At 46.1% G+C, this 14,456-nt stretch overlaps 1 protein-coding gene across 2 annotated transcripts in view; it reads left to right on the top strand.

Annotated features, from left to right (window-relative positions):
* CCDC61 (coiled-coil domain containing 61) overlaps window positions 1-14,456 on the top strand; it is a 538,795-nt gene that overhangs the window by 45,029 nt on the left and 479,310 nt on the right. The gene's annotated exons all lie outside the window — the stretch shown is intronic.

Raw genomic sequence — 14,456 nt, 5'->3', positions numbered from 1 at the left:
ACCTCTAAATCTTCATTCTTAGCCTGAATTACCACCAACACCTTCTCCATATTCGGGCATTTAGAAGGGACAGTTTGTAGGCCATCTTCCGGATTTGATATATGCTGTTCAGCTTCCCCCAGCCTGGTGCCCTGCTTATCTAATCTAGCTGCCAGATGATACATTCGTTGGTTCAGTACATCTATTTTCTTGTCTATTGACTGCAGGCTGTTCTGTATCACTAGGAGCGTTGTCTCCAGTGATATGGTGCCCTTTTCCGGTGGCCCCAGTTGTCGAGTCTGTAGCTCAGGCTGTAGTGTCCGGGACGGTTTTCGCGGCGTGCCTGCTGTTTTAATTTTTCCCCAGAATGTAAGTAGAGCCAGATTCCTCACATGCCGACCTCTCTGCTGTTATTAAGACTGTGTGAAGGGCCTGATTCGCCCTGTTCCGCAGATCACTCTTGCTGTTCTGTATCTGATGCTGTGTTAATACTTTAGCGCCACCACAGTCTAGCTTCTTCCTGATATGCAGCCTACTGATTAACTGGGGATCAAGCTTGGGGCCAAGCTGGTCAACCCTCTTCCCCATGTCAGTATCAGTTCACACCAGAAGGGCAGGATCTTTACCCCTTCACCTCTGATCAGCTATTGCCAGCTCAGCCCAGCCCATCGGTCCCTCTGCGCCTAGGCCCAGCGGGGCCCTGGTTATCACTTGCCGGACCATCAGCGGCAGCAAGTCTTCCGGCCTTGTTACTTGTGATGTAGCTGCCCTCTTGGTGCCGGAAGCCTCACATTCAATCACTGCTTCGCAGGCACAGCCCACCTCACTTCCTATGTACACCGAGTCCTCGGGGCCAGTACTTGATTGTCACATAGCTGCCCGATCCCGGCTCCATGTAGCTGCCAGTCTCACTTCTTGCGTCACTTATCTCCGCCTCAGCCGCTTACCTTATTATGCGCGCATCGGACCTTAGCAGCAACCACAGGCTATTATTATATGCTGTGCAGCTTCACCAAGGGTCTCCAGGCCTGTTCAGTGTTATTGGGTGGCCGACATTTTGCCATCTCACAGTCCCCCAGGGCAGCCACTCCAATGGCGAAACATGACTCTGCACCGATTTTGCAGAGCTCAACAGGCGGGCCTCAGACCTGACCTGACCTCAGACCTCAGTCCCCAACCCTCAATTACGGATGGTATACCGAACCCAGGATTTTGAATGGATCTCTGCACATGGCCGGCAGAGCTGCATTTAGGTGGAGTCGTCTTGCCGCGGACCCTCTAGCGCTCCTCCTCCCGATTTGACATTGTTTATAAACGGATTTTGATAAGCTTTTTTTTTTTTTTTTTTTTTAAATAATGGACCGGTTTGAACTTTAATCAAGCATCATTTGAACTTCTTTCTCTTCGATGTTGACCCACCCTTCTGGATTCCCTCCAGGTTTCCCTTTGACTTGCAAAATTATCTTATCACAAAAATTACATCTTGCACTTATTTCCTTTCAACATCACTACTTCTACAACACTTTACAAAATGTCCTTTGTCTCATAATACTAGTTTATCCTTCTCCCACCTCCATACTGCTGTTACTCACAGGTGTGACAGATTTTTGTGGTCATGTATCCTTGTTCAATGCTCAGGTAAACGTCAACCGAAGCAGGTCTGGTGACAGACTGCATTAGTCTAAAAGGCTCAGGAGTTGAGTTGTAGAACTGCTGCCAATCCATCTTGTCAGCACCTGTGAGCTAAACCTCACCTGAGAAATGGGGATCCCATGGATATATGACACGCCAACCTGATCTGCAGAGTCCCACAAGGATCCTCACTCAGCCACACGCTTTTCAATGCCTACTTGGCATCTCTCGCCAGCATCATCTGACCCCACTGAATCATCTACTTGTATGCCGAAAATTCCCAGCTCCTCCTCTCCCTCAAGGATGTCACTCTTAACACTAGACTAAGTTCACTACCTGCATGTCCGAATTTGCCAGCTGGATGATGACCAACCGTCTGAAGCACAACTCGGACATGACGGAAGTGGTATTTTTCGGAAAAGACACCTCACTGTATATCTCAGCCTGGTGGCCAGCCAAACTCGAACCAGCAACCGTTCCGGCAAATCTAGCTAAGAAGCTATGAATAGTGGTGAACAACCAGCTGTCGATGACCAACCAAATCAACACCATCGCCATCTCCTGGTTTAACCCCCTCAAGGCCCTCTAGATTAGTAAAATCTTCAAATGGGTTTCACACAATACTTTTAGAACCCTCACTCAGGTTCTCATCCCCAGCAAAGTGGACCATGGTAATGCACTATGTTTGCATCACCGCTGTGCTCACCAAGAGGCTCCAGATCATCCAAAACACGGCAGCCAGACTTGCGCTTAAAATCCCACCATGCATGCACACCTCAAGTACCTTATCCACAAACACACACTCTTCAAGTCCCTCACACACATACAAAGTCCTCCACAATCTAGGATTCTCATGCCTTGACAGCCGCATCAGCTTCCAGGCCTGACAAGAAACCTCTGCTAAGCTGACAGCCTGCTTGCCCACATCCCCCGAATCTGATGAGCCAGAGCCAACTGGTGAGCTTTCTTGTACCTAGCTGCTAAAGCCTGGGAGAACCCTACATGTCAGAGATGCCATTTCGATGCTCGAATTTAGCAAGAAGCTGAAAACCTTGCTTCTTAAATAGGCCTCGCTCTCTGAGCTGGCAGCCTCTTCTTTCTGGCGCCTGTATACCCCCCTCATCCCCAATAGGTTTGAAGGGCAAGTATCATAAGAGAAGCTCGAAGAGAATGAATGAGCTTTAAGTTGCTCCACCTATTTAGATAGATATGCTAAAGTCAATATAGCAGAAGACCAGCTGCCCTCTACCTTGTAATTGCCCAAGTGGTGGAAGATGATGAATTGCAGGGTAGCTTTTGGGCAGGCAAGGGATAGGAACGTTTGAATGACCAATATGAAGATTTGGAAAAGGACTGTTTCAGCTTCAGGCTGCTTTTCCTCAGCTATTGTTCCAGGTTTTAGAACTTATTGACAAAGATCCGATAATAGCCTACCCTGAACAACTGATAAAACCAAATGTGATGGAAATGTTTCCCATTGTTTATATACCTCCCTCTATAGAAGAAGATCAGCTGTATGCAAATCAGTCTTGGTCCCTCGCAGAAAGAAGAACCCAAGCTGCATGGCGAATGCAAATAATCCCATGTGGAGTTCAGCCATACTGAACCCATAGGTCAGATGCAAGTTAACTCTGTATAGCACAAAACTACAAGATGCTTATCTGGGCATGCCAATGTCATTTTATTCATCTCTCTGAGAAAAACAACAAAAGGAAATGCTTGAATGAATCCAAATTATTGGTTAATATTCTGTACACATTCCCTCTTTTTTGGTGTTTATTGCATTAGAGAAAAGAACCAACAATATGCAAATCAATCTTAGCCCCACTTACAACAAATAACCACGGAGTAAAATGATGGGTTTGTATTAATTTAGGTATTCCTTTCATCCCCTTTTTGATTTTATCACTTAGTTGATGCCATCATAAACTTACTGTTTGAACTAAGCCTTCCTCAGTATACTGACATGTAACTGATGGTATCAACAGGTACCGGACCAGTACATGCTGTCCTGTAACTGATGATATGAGCTGGTGCTTTGAATTATGAGCTGCTCGGTACACTCCTCCACAGCTTACATTATTTTGGCTGCCGCATTAAACCTTGTACAGGAGGCGGTGAGTTTCTCACCATCTAACTGCTAGGTCTAATTCTTGAAGTAAATTGTGATTTCAGTTGAACATACAAATTCACATGCTTGTTTAATGATGAAAGCCTAATTTCTTTACCATGGTAGACCTTTTTGTGACTCTGCCTTGTCGGTTCCCTTGGCGGAAGCTGAATCTTCCTTTGAGCAAAGCGCATACGGTTTATTGGTAATGTGGCTGTACCTTTGTACGTCTCGCATACAGACAGATTTCAGGTAATTGTTGTCAAAAACCTATTGTGGAAAATATCCGTACTTACCATTCATTGTCTGTAGGTCCAGGTCTTTGCTTACCACTATGCCTTTTCACTCCATTGAAGGACATGTTTTCTTGCTCTCCTCCCTCATGCTCTGCTTCCCCCACCTCCAGTACTCTCTGTGATGATCCCACCAACTTCCAGGACACCTGTAAAAAAAAAATGTTTTTTTCCAGATTGAATAAAGAATGGGGTTCATATAATTGGTTGTGTTTCATCTCCTGCTTTTTAGGTCTCGCCTACCCAGCGCGCAAGCGCTGCTTTGGCGTGACCTCTTGAAATCGCTCCGTACTTTTCGGGAATCTCGTGCATGTTCTGCACTGTTTCCAATGAGCGCTAGTGCATGTACGGTGTTTACCTTGCGGGAGCGAGCAGTGGGACCTTCTGTTTGCAATTATCACGTTTGGGCTTTGGAAACAGATGGCGCCGCTGCTCGCACCCGCAAGGTAAATGCTGTACATGACTGAGCCTCGAAGCTGCACCATGCTCTCAGCCGGTTTGGCCGTTCACAGCATGTGTGTTTTGACACTGATCTGAGGATTTACAAGCTGCGCAGGGTTGGCGCTTCTGCTGTTTTATCTGCAGAGGGCGCCAAAGTAGTAGAAAATCTAATTACTCTGTTATAGCCTAAAATCTCATTATCTCCTCGCCCACTCTTCCGTCCAACTCCTAGCTAATGAGGTGTTACTTCTTGAGTACAGATAGAAAAGAAGCAGTGTAACTCCGACCCCGGTGCAGCTTAGCAGTAATATGGCACTGCTCTCCTTAGCACACTCTGTGTCCTTATTGAAGACAGGTAGGTTTCTGTGGGCTTGCATTTGTTTTTAAAAGATGCGATTCACAGTGCGAGTGCTCGAGCAGGGTCCAGTAAATGGCGCCACTACCTCTTGTTTGTTGGTGCGGTATTTCTGCCTCTAGATGCTCTCCGAAGGAACTTGGTTCATCACCCTCCTGCGGTCTGCCTGGAGCAGTATGGAAGCCACAGGCTGAATGATTGTGATCCTGCTTTCTTGCGGGTTGGACGGTGGGCGTTTGAAAAACTTGCTGCTTTTGCTGCAGAGTGTGTCAGTCTTCCTGTTAAGAGAAGGCCAGCGGGGGCTAGCAGACCGTCATGTGATGGAGGCGGTAGCCAGAGGAGCCAACTTCTGCATTTCCTTGGGGCAACACCGAATTAAGGCACGATTTGAACATTTATGTGACGTTACAGGAAGTAACATCCAGGGACATTGCATCACCAGAGGTGACGCTGTCGAAAGTGGCATTGCCGGAAGTTATATGTATTATGTGACAGTAGAAAAGGTGTTCAATATTTAGAAAACTATAACAAATGCCTCAACTACCGCCTAGTCTCAGCTATTCAAAATCAAAAGTGACCGTCACTGTTTCACTCCCTGCTGCAGGTGCCCCAGGTCACAAATGGCAGCATCGGATTGGCAGGGCGGCCAATAGGCCATTCATTGCCCGAGGGGCCTGAGGCCAAGGCCAGCTGGTGGGCCGTTTTTTTGTGAGATGTGATAAAATCACATATGCCTGGGCCCACTTTAATACTGGCACTTGACCCTAAAGGCTGCTGCAGCCTTAGAGGGAAGATCAGAGCTCATTATAATGGAGTACAGAGAATGGCTGGCTCGTTTGCTTGTGCAGGACAATGAGCCAAACTGAGAAGGTAGAGCTTTATGTAAATGTTTGATGAAAATTAGGGTTTTTAACTGGATTACGTATGAAATAAATTTTGGGCAAAGTTCTTCAAAAGAAAAGAAGTACAGTTTCTGTATCAAGGGCTAAGTCATTTTGTTTTTCTCTTTTTTTTTTTTTCCAACAGATGCTACACTTTAAAAGAAAAAAAAACATGATTTATTATTTATGGAGCTGCCCAAATAGCCACCTTTTTCCACACTTCCCTAGTTTTGTTTAGCATGTTTTTTGTATGCCTTTTATCAGCCTTTACCAAAAACCTCGCAGCCACACATTCCTGCATGCACAGCTACCCGCCTGTATACTTACTTTTTAGGTCTCGCCTGAGACAGCGCTTTAGCGCTGCTCTGGCGAGACTTATAGTAAGCGAGTTTTGGAAGTGCAAACAGTGGCTTTTCAGGCCTCCAAATACAGTGCATGTGCGTCGGCCGGGCGCGCGCACCATTTGGAGGCCTGAAAGCACTCGTTTGCTTTCACTTTCGCGGGCCGCATGGCCGCTTTGATGTGATCGCGATCGCGATTACTTTTCCCTCTGTTCACTCTTGTTTCTTTCACTATTAGATTTGTCCTTTATATCTTTCTTCTTTTTATTCGCTTTAGCTTCATGTTCATGCTTCATCCTTTCCCTTACCCTCTTTCATTTCAACCATCCTTTTCACAGTTACCCCCTTTTCTCTACAAATATATTTCTCCATCTCTTGCTCTCTCCTTTTCCCCATGTTTATCTTCGCTCTCTCTGTCTTGCTTGCTGTATTTGTCTTGATTAGAATGTTTGAGCCACACCATTATGAAGTTTTCTTTGAAAACAAAAGCGTCCCATAGAAACTCCTCTAAGTGTGTTTGGCCCTGTGACAACCTACTCCCCCTTCCTTCTCCCTCTTTGCAGCTGCTAGAATGGGGGTTTGTGACGCGTCTTCCCTCTGGGATGGCCAGAAGCAGCCCCTGCGTTTTACAAAGCCACAAACTGCAGCAGCAAGCCCCATATAAAACCAGCTAGTTCTTTACGGGCCACAGTGCGCCCTCTTCTCTGCCCCCGCCCCACACCCCTCCTCCCCCATTCCCTACGTGTTTATTAACCACATGTGCCTTGAAGCTGTGAAGATAGTTCTTCTTCTTTACTATAGAGTTTCTAAGTTTAATGAACTGGCCACACCCCCCCCTCAATGCCTGTGCAGTGAATCTGGAAGCCTGAATATCACAAAAGTGCCTGGCAATCAGGCCGTCGAGTGATGGATAAATGCCTCTCTCCTGAGTGCCTTCCATTTCCGGCCAGCACACATCCGCACACACCCTCCATAATTCATCGAGAGCCCCATTCATATCGGCGCGAGACTTCATTTCAAAGCAGGCACTTCACTCCCAGCTCCGGCGGCTTCATCAAAGCACACCTGTTAATGAATTCCCCCTCCTATCGCCCCCTGGCGCCCTGGGCAGGCCCAAGACTGTCCACCTTCCCCCAGCTGTTACTTTATTGAACCTCTTCTGTTTATTTCACAAACACTCTCTACCGTGTTTATTTAGTGTATTAATTCGGATGTTTATATAGCGTGTTGAAGTCCCATAGGGTGAGAGTATACACTTGCAGCAACATAAAATGTGACTAGAACATATATTTAAAGAAATAGGCCTGAAAGCACTCGTTTGCTTTCACTTTCGCGGGCCGCACGGCCGCTTTGATGTGATCGCGATTACTTTCACACACGCACATACCCTACCACGGTCAGTGAGTTTAGCAGAGTGCACTTCAACCAGCTTGCTACTGCATTTGCTCTTGCAGCTTTAAACAAGCATTTGCAATGCAATAGGTCTCGCAGTTACACGAGTTAAAGCTATTGGCATTGTAAATGACAATGCCAATAGGCATTGTTATTTGCAATGTCAATAGCTCAAACTCGCGTAAATGCGAGACCTAATGCATTGCAAATGCTTGTTACATACAGACGCTTTCCTGTTAATATACACTTCGAATGTAAAGTTTGATTTCCATTTGTGATTTTGGCTAACACATGTACCTGCTAAAGAATGCATTCCCCCCTTCACTCTGCCCGCCGCTTTTATTAAAGGGGCTGTAACATGAGGACAAATCCTCAGCCTGTTACTTCACTGGAGACTCTACGGGCTCTCCTGGGCAAATTAACACCTCAAGCAGAGACGCAGGGTTGTCATGCGCAAGTGTCCTTCTTAATTAAAGGCACATAGCTTCTCGAACCTCAGGAAAACATAACCATGGCAGTTTTATTAATTCCCATCACTGATTGGTTTAATATGAAACTGTTTGCGGTATTCCGTTGTATAAAACTTTATTTTGCTTGTGAAGTCACATTTTGGCCTTATTTACTTTAAAACAATAATCACTTTTACTTGTATATCTTCAAAAACACTCTTTATGTTAATTCTTTTTTTCATATGTTCATTGAGTTATACATAATATCTTAGTAATGATATATAAGGTAACGAAAATGCTTAAAACACTTTTTATTATAACTTTGCAACATGCTGCACAACAGCCACACTACTCTACAACATAGCTTAAATACACTGGCAAAGCCAATAGCTCTGACTAAACATTTGTAAGATCCCAAAGGCGAGACCTATTGGCTATGCCAATGCTTGTTATATGTTGCGTGAAAGCTCAGCCTTTAGCGTGCAAAGGGAGCTTTTTTGGTGCTGGAGAGGGGTGGGCTGCTGTCCTCATTCAACTTGCATCTAATGCAGAAGGTTTACCTTAGAGTGACTGTATAGGAGGTATTTTATTTATCTCAGAGGGCTGCAAACTGCTCCATAGGTTGCTGCAGAGACCAAATTGTTTTAATTTGTTCCAGTTCTGAGTGTTGTGGAAAGTAAATGTCAATGCATTTCCTCTAAATCTCACACTTTCTCAGCTAGCTGTTATGTTCTTTTAAGTGCTCTGCTACTTTTAAGCTAGATCACAAGCAACAGGTGTTTTACATTTTGTTCAATGTTTCCTTTGTGAAATTTGAAAAATAAACCATGCAGTTTATGAAAATTGAGTTTAGTGTTCAGTTTCAAGATCCCTTAATTAGTTTTTACAATTCAGAACCAAAAACAGGCTTCAACGAAGCCTAACATCTCAGCATGTTGTTGTTGTATAGTACAGTCATGGTTAGCACAGATAGCACATTCAGCAAGTAGTATTTCAGTCTAGCAAAACAGTATGATAAAACATATCATCATAGGTCAGTAGTGAAGCTTTAGACCCCTGCCCACTCAGGGCAATTTCCTCCCTCTTCTCCCGCACCTGCTCAGCGTCTGTAAATATTTCCTCCTACGCTTACACTGGGTCCCAAATATTCCCTCCCCACAACCCTCATGTGACTGGGTGTTCAAGCAAGTATGTCTGTATGGGTTCCCATATGTCTCTTGGTCGGAAGGCGTGCGGCATTAGTTCTGCATATGTAGTTAGTTGGTCTTGGCAGAATGAGATCGTTCAGACACTCCTTAAACTTGGGGTCTTGCATACAGGCCACTCTGCGTTTGACTAGTAGCAAGCCCAGTGAAGAATATTTCCTGACTGAGGGGTCAATACCTTTCGTGTATCTCAACAGTGTTGTGAGTGGGATGTTTGGTAGAGGAGAGCCAGTCATCTGGCCCAGTGCCTAGAGTACCCTTTGCCAGTATCCCTGAATGGGGGTGCATTCCCTTGCTAGGTGCAGGAATCCAGCTCTTGCCCCATCTTATCTATTGCAGTTGTCATTGTCACTTAACTGAAATCGGTGCAACCGAGCAGGAGTGTAGTATAGGCGGTGCAGGTATTTGAAGTATATGATGAGCAATCTGCTACTCGCTGATACATTCCCGGTCTGTTGACAGCAATATGTCCATTGCTCATCACTAAAGGGGCCCCCAGGTCCTCTTTCCAATGGGTCCACAAAGTTTGTCTCGTCTCTGGAGGTATTTGAAGTATATGATGAGCAATCTGCTACTCGCTGATACATTCCCGGTCTGTTGACAGCAATATGTCCATTGCTCATCACTAAAGGGGCCCCCAGGTCCTCTTTCCAATGGGTCCACAAAGTTTGTCTCGTCTCTGGAGGTATTTGAAGTATATGATGAGCAATCTGCTACTCGCTGATACATTCCCGGTCTGTTGACAGCAATATGTCCATTGCTCGTCACTAAAGGGGCCCCCAGGTCCTCTTTCCAATGGGTCCACAAACTTTGTCTCGTCTCTGGACTGTCTGCCTGGGTAGTACGGTAAAGCATAGAGACCACATCCGTGGGCGCAGACTTTTGGAGTAAGGTATATTGGATGGGGGCTAGGATCGGAGGTTCAGTGGGAACGTAAGGGTGGTAGTTTTAACGTCTTGTGTTAAGTGTTAATGGGGTTACCCGAAATGCTACCAGACCCGGGTCAAAATTGCATACAATAAACAATTGGTCCCAGTAGCAACCATTTAACAATACGAAAGAAAATGCGGCATTCACAACACCAACTCTGTATAATCTGCAATAAATGCAATTTATTTTCAAAGCATTTCAACCCTCTCTCACTCACTTTGACCCAGAACACGCCTACCCTTCCTTTCCCAACACTAGAGCACCCTCATCATAAGTTTACTAGAGCAACTGCGTTGCCTAACTAAAGTGATTAATGTTTTGATAAAATTGCATCCACTGCAGATGATATTAATGCTTTGAAAATAAATTGCATTAATTGCAGATTATGCAGTTTTAACGTCTTGGTAGAGCCTGACATATAAAAATAACTCCATTGGGGTAGGCTGTTGGTCCTGGAAGAATGTCTCACAGATGCAAACATTCCCACCCTCATAAGTTCCCCCCAGGTCAGCGCTCCAAATTTCCGAAGTATTTGCCGACAGCTCACCTTTTGCGTTACCAGGAGATCTGGTTGGTTTTGCATTCCCAGCAGCGGGGAGTATAGCATAGGTGCTTGTAAGCGCTTAGCGATGCAGCACCATGCTCTATTTGTACATTTGACCGTTGTCTGGTCCCTGCCTCCGGGGTTCACAGGCGAGCTCAAATAAGCAGCGCACGGCACGGGTGCCATGTACCCCTGCTCCACAGCCAGGTGTGGCATGTAAGGAGGTGGTCGACTTCCAATATGCAGCAAAGTGTGCTTGGGCGTATAGAAAGTATAGCTCCATATCTGGTGCATCAAATCCTCCCCTCGCGAATGGCTGGGTTAAGGTCTCCCATTTCAGCCTGGGTTGTCTTCCTCCCCAAGTCAGTCAAATCAGTTGGGTTTTAAGGGCCTTAAAGAAGTGTTAGGTGCGTAAGGGATATTGATGAAAAGATAGAGACGTTTCGGAAGGGTCACCATCTTAATTAGCGAGATTCGCCCCCCAGTGAAATAGACATGGGGATCCATCTAGTAATGGAGTTCGTCAGGGCCTCTAGTGTTCGACCATAATTGGTCCGCATAAGTTCTGTCCTGTCTCTAGTTACCATAATCCCCAAATATTTAATTTCTGTTTCGTACCAAGTCAGCGGGTAGTCAGGGCTATATCTCTGGACTGACTGAGTAAGGGGAAAAATCTCGGAATTCTCCCAATTTAGATTATCTCCAGAGTATAGTCTAAATAGTATAAATTATCGCAGTATCAGGTTTAGGCTGATTTTGGGGTCTTGCAGATACAACGTGAGATCGTCTGCATATAGTGAGATCAGCATTTGTCTCTCAGGATATCGAGTTGCCAGATAGTCCCATTCGAGGGAATCAAAAGCCTTGGTGGTGTCTAAAAAAAACAAACAAACAAAAAAAAAAAACTGCAGTTAGATCTGGGTTGATGTCATGCATCAGGGCAAAAAGAATGCACAGGTTGTGTGACGTCGCCTGCCCTGGAATAAATCCCGACTGGTCCAGTAATACCAAGGCACTCATGAGGAGCCGTAGCCGATTCACAAGTATTTTGGCTAGTATTTTCGCTTCACAATTTAATAGCGACAACTGCCTATATGAATCGCATCTATCTCCCAGTTTCCCAGGCTTTAATATGGAAATGATGAGTGCTTCTCGCATTGTCCATGGGAGGAGACCTGTCTCTCGAGCCCCTTCATATATGCTTTTAAGTATCGGGATGAGGCAGTCACTATAGGTTTTATCAAATTCTGCGGTGAGGCCGTCTGGGCCAGGGGCCCATCCAGAGCGGAGTTGCATAATCGCAGCATGGATCTCGTCTTCCTCAAACACAGCTGAAAGGAACTCCCTCTAGGCATCTCCCAGCCATCCTAGTGCTACGTATTCAAAGTAGGATTCAATCTCTATGATCTGCGTTCGATGCGTGGTGAGGTTAGTGTTATAGAATGCATGTAAGGCGTTCATTATGTCCGGCGTGTCTCTGCATGCTGTCCCATCTATGTCAGTGATCTCTAAAATGGTGTTAGAAAACCTTGGTTTGCAGACCAATTCAGCAAGGGCCTTTCCTGGCCTCTCCCACTCCCCTTACTTTCGGGCTTGATGGTTTTTCCCTCGGAACAAGCACTCTGTCTGCCGTCTCTTGGTAGTCTGATAGCGCGTTCCTAATTTTCTTCTGCAAGTCTTCATTAGATGCAGTTTGTAATTGGACCTCCATCTGTTTAAGGTCAGTTTTTAACTTTCAAAGTGTAGTGCGAATATCTCTCAGAATCCCTCCACCTTTCATTATACAACCCCCCCCTCCTCCCCCCCCCGGTGGTTTCTTTAAAGGTCTCCCAAACCGTGGACAGCAGAGGCACCATATCTATATTTCACTGGAAAAACTGTGATTTCCCACTCCAGTTCCATCCGAGATGGGATGTCTAGGAGGGCATGAGGTAGCAACCTCCAGGCTTGGTAAGGCATCGCTGTGCGGGTGGGGGGAGGAGGGGGGAGTTAGTGTTAGTACTGGCGAGTGGTCAGAATACGTGCGTGCCAGATGGCTCGCTCGCATCAGCCAAGGTTTCAGTCCTCTAGAGATCAGAAAGCAGTCTATACGCGACCACGAAGAATGTACCGTAGAGTAGCATGTGACCTCCCTGTCAGCTGGATGCAGGTTGCGCAAGGCGCCTAGCAGCATGTGATCATTCACTATTGCTTGTTATTGGTGTTGAGCGTTAGTATAATGATGGGCCTGGGGATGTAAGGAGTTTATCCCCGGGTCCAATGTCACATTAAGGTCCCCACACCACATGGGTGGATCCTATATACATTATCTTCCCCCACAGTATATTAAAAAGATTTTGATCATCATTATTAGGACTGTAGCAGCACACCATTGTGATTGATTGGGATGCCAATTTGCCACACATGGGGGAGTATCGTCCCTGCGAGTCTAGTGTCTAGCCCATGACCACATAGGGTACATTATTCTTTATAAGGATAGCCGTACCTCTGGCATATGGAGAGTAGGCAGAGAAACCTTGGTGTGCTGGCCAGCGGGCCGCTAACGTGGTTGTGGCAGAAGGGCTAAGGTGTGTTTCTTGGAGCATGGTACAGTGTATGTTGTGCCTATCTAGATAAGCAAGGACATGATGCTGTTTTCAAGTGGTGCGATCATTCCACCAATCCTTTCCCCCTCCCACATAAGCAGCCCAATCCTGCTGTGGTACATGTCCCCCTCACCTACCCTCAGTGAAAAAGTAACAACAATGCAATAACCATTTTGGCCTGTATTTTGGAGACAGACAAAAATTTGGGGTTGAAAGAGTCCTTGTCGATGTTTGTGAGGCTCTCACATCAGGCCTTTCAAGATTCCCAGGATGAGCTGAGTGGCCCAGGATCACTGCACGCATCGGCTCTGAAGATAGGCATAGCTTAAAAAGCAGAGCAGAAGGTTGTGCCTCGCAGTCAGTCTATAAGTATTGAACATAAGAGGGAGTTTGCCAAGAGGGTGAAACAAACTGGGGAGAATAAAAAAGAAATTAAAACACTTCATTGTAGGGATGTCCTTTTGGGGACTCTCAAGAGGGCTCAGCAGGTCCACCTCGAAGGTACGAGGGTGCCCAGGGCAAAGGTTTAGTTGCCAATGTGTCAGATAGTTGCAGTTGCACGCATAGAGACATCAATGCCTTCGTCAGTTCCAGGCACAGCACGCGCTCTGTCTCTAGCGCCATTCACAATACCAACAGAATGTGTACATCTGGGTGGTGTCGTCTGTTTCGACGTGTGTCATCAGTTCAACTGTCTTATTTATTTCTGTGTTGATATCTTGCGTCTCGGGCATTCCGGGTCTGGAAAGGTGGAGGGCGAGCAAGAGGGACCCGAGGCCGACCCTCTCTGGGGCGATGGCCTAGTTGTGGCCTTCAGAAAGTCTACAATATGTTGGGGATTTGTAAAAAAGTGCTGCTTCCCCTGGTGCGTAATATATGGAGGCGGCCTGGAAAGAGCATGGCATAGGTGATGTTTGCCTGTTGGAGTTTCTTCTTGACCGGTATGAACTTTTTGCGAGCTTTTTGAACCGCCATGGTGAAGTCTGGGTATTTAGCGACATCGAAGCCCTCAAAGGAGATTGCTTGTTGCTCTTGCGCCAGCCGGAGGGCAGTATCAGATCACATATCAAAAAAAGGAGGGACTGGGAGCTATATTTAAACAGGTCCTGCACCTAGCTCCCGAAGAGGACTATTTATCAAAGGGGTGTGCAGTTCCTAACTGGACGTGTGGGGAAAGGGAGGTCCTTCTTGGTGATGCCCTCACACACCCCGGAGGATGTCATGCTTCATCATTGGGCCTTGCTCCTCGTCGGTCTGGTGCTGCAATGCCCGACGGGCTCCCGTAAACGGGGCTCTTTGTCGGAGATCTTTTGAAGAAG

This window comes from Triturus cristatus, chromosome 9 (genome assembly GCF_964204655.1).
Source record: "Triturus cristatus chromosome 9, aTriCri1.1, whole genome shotgun sequence".
NCBI lineage: Eukaryota > Metazoa > Chordata > Amphibia > Caudata > Salamandridae > Triturus > Triturus cristatus.
This window is presented reverse-complemented; position numbering and strand designations above follow the sequence as displayed.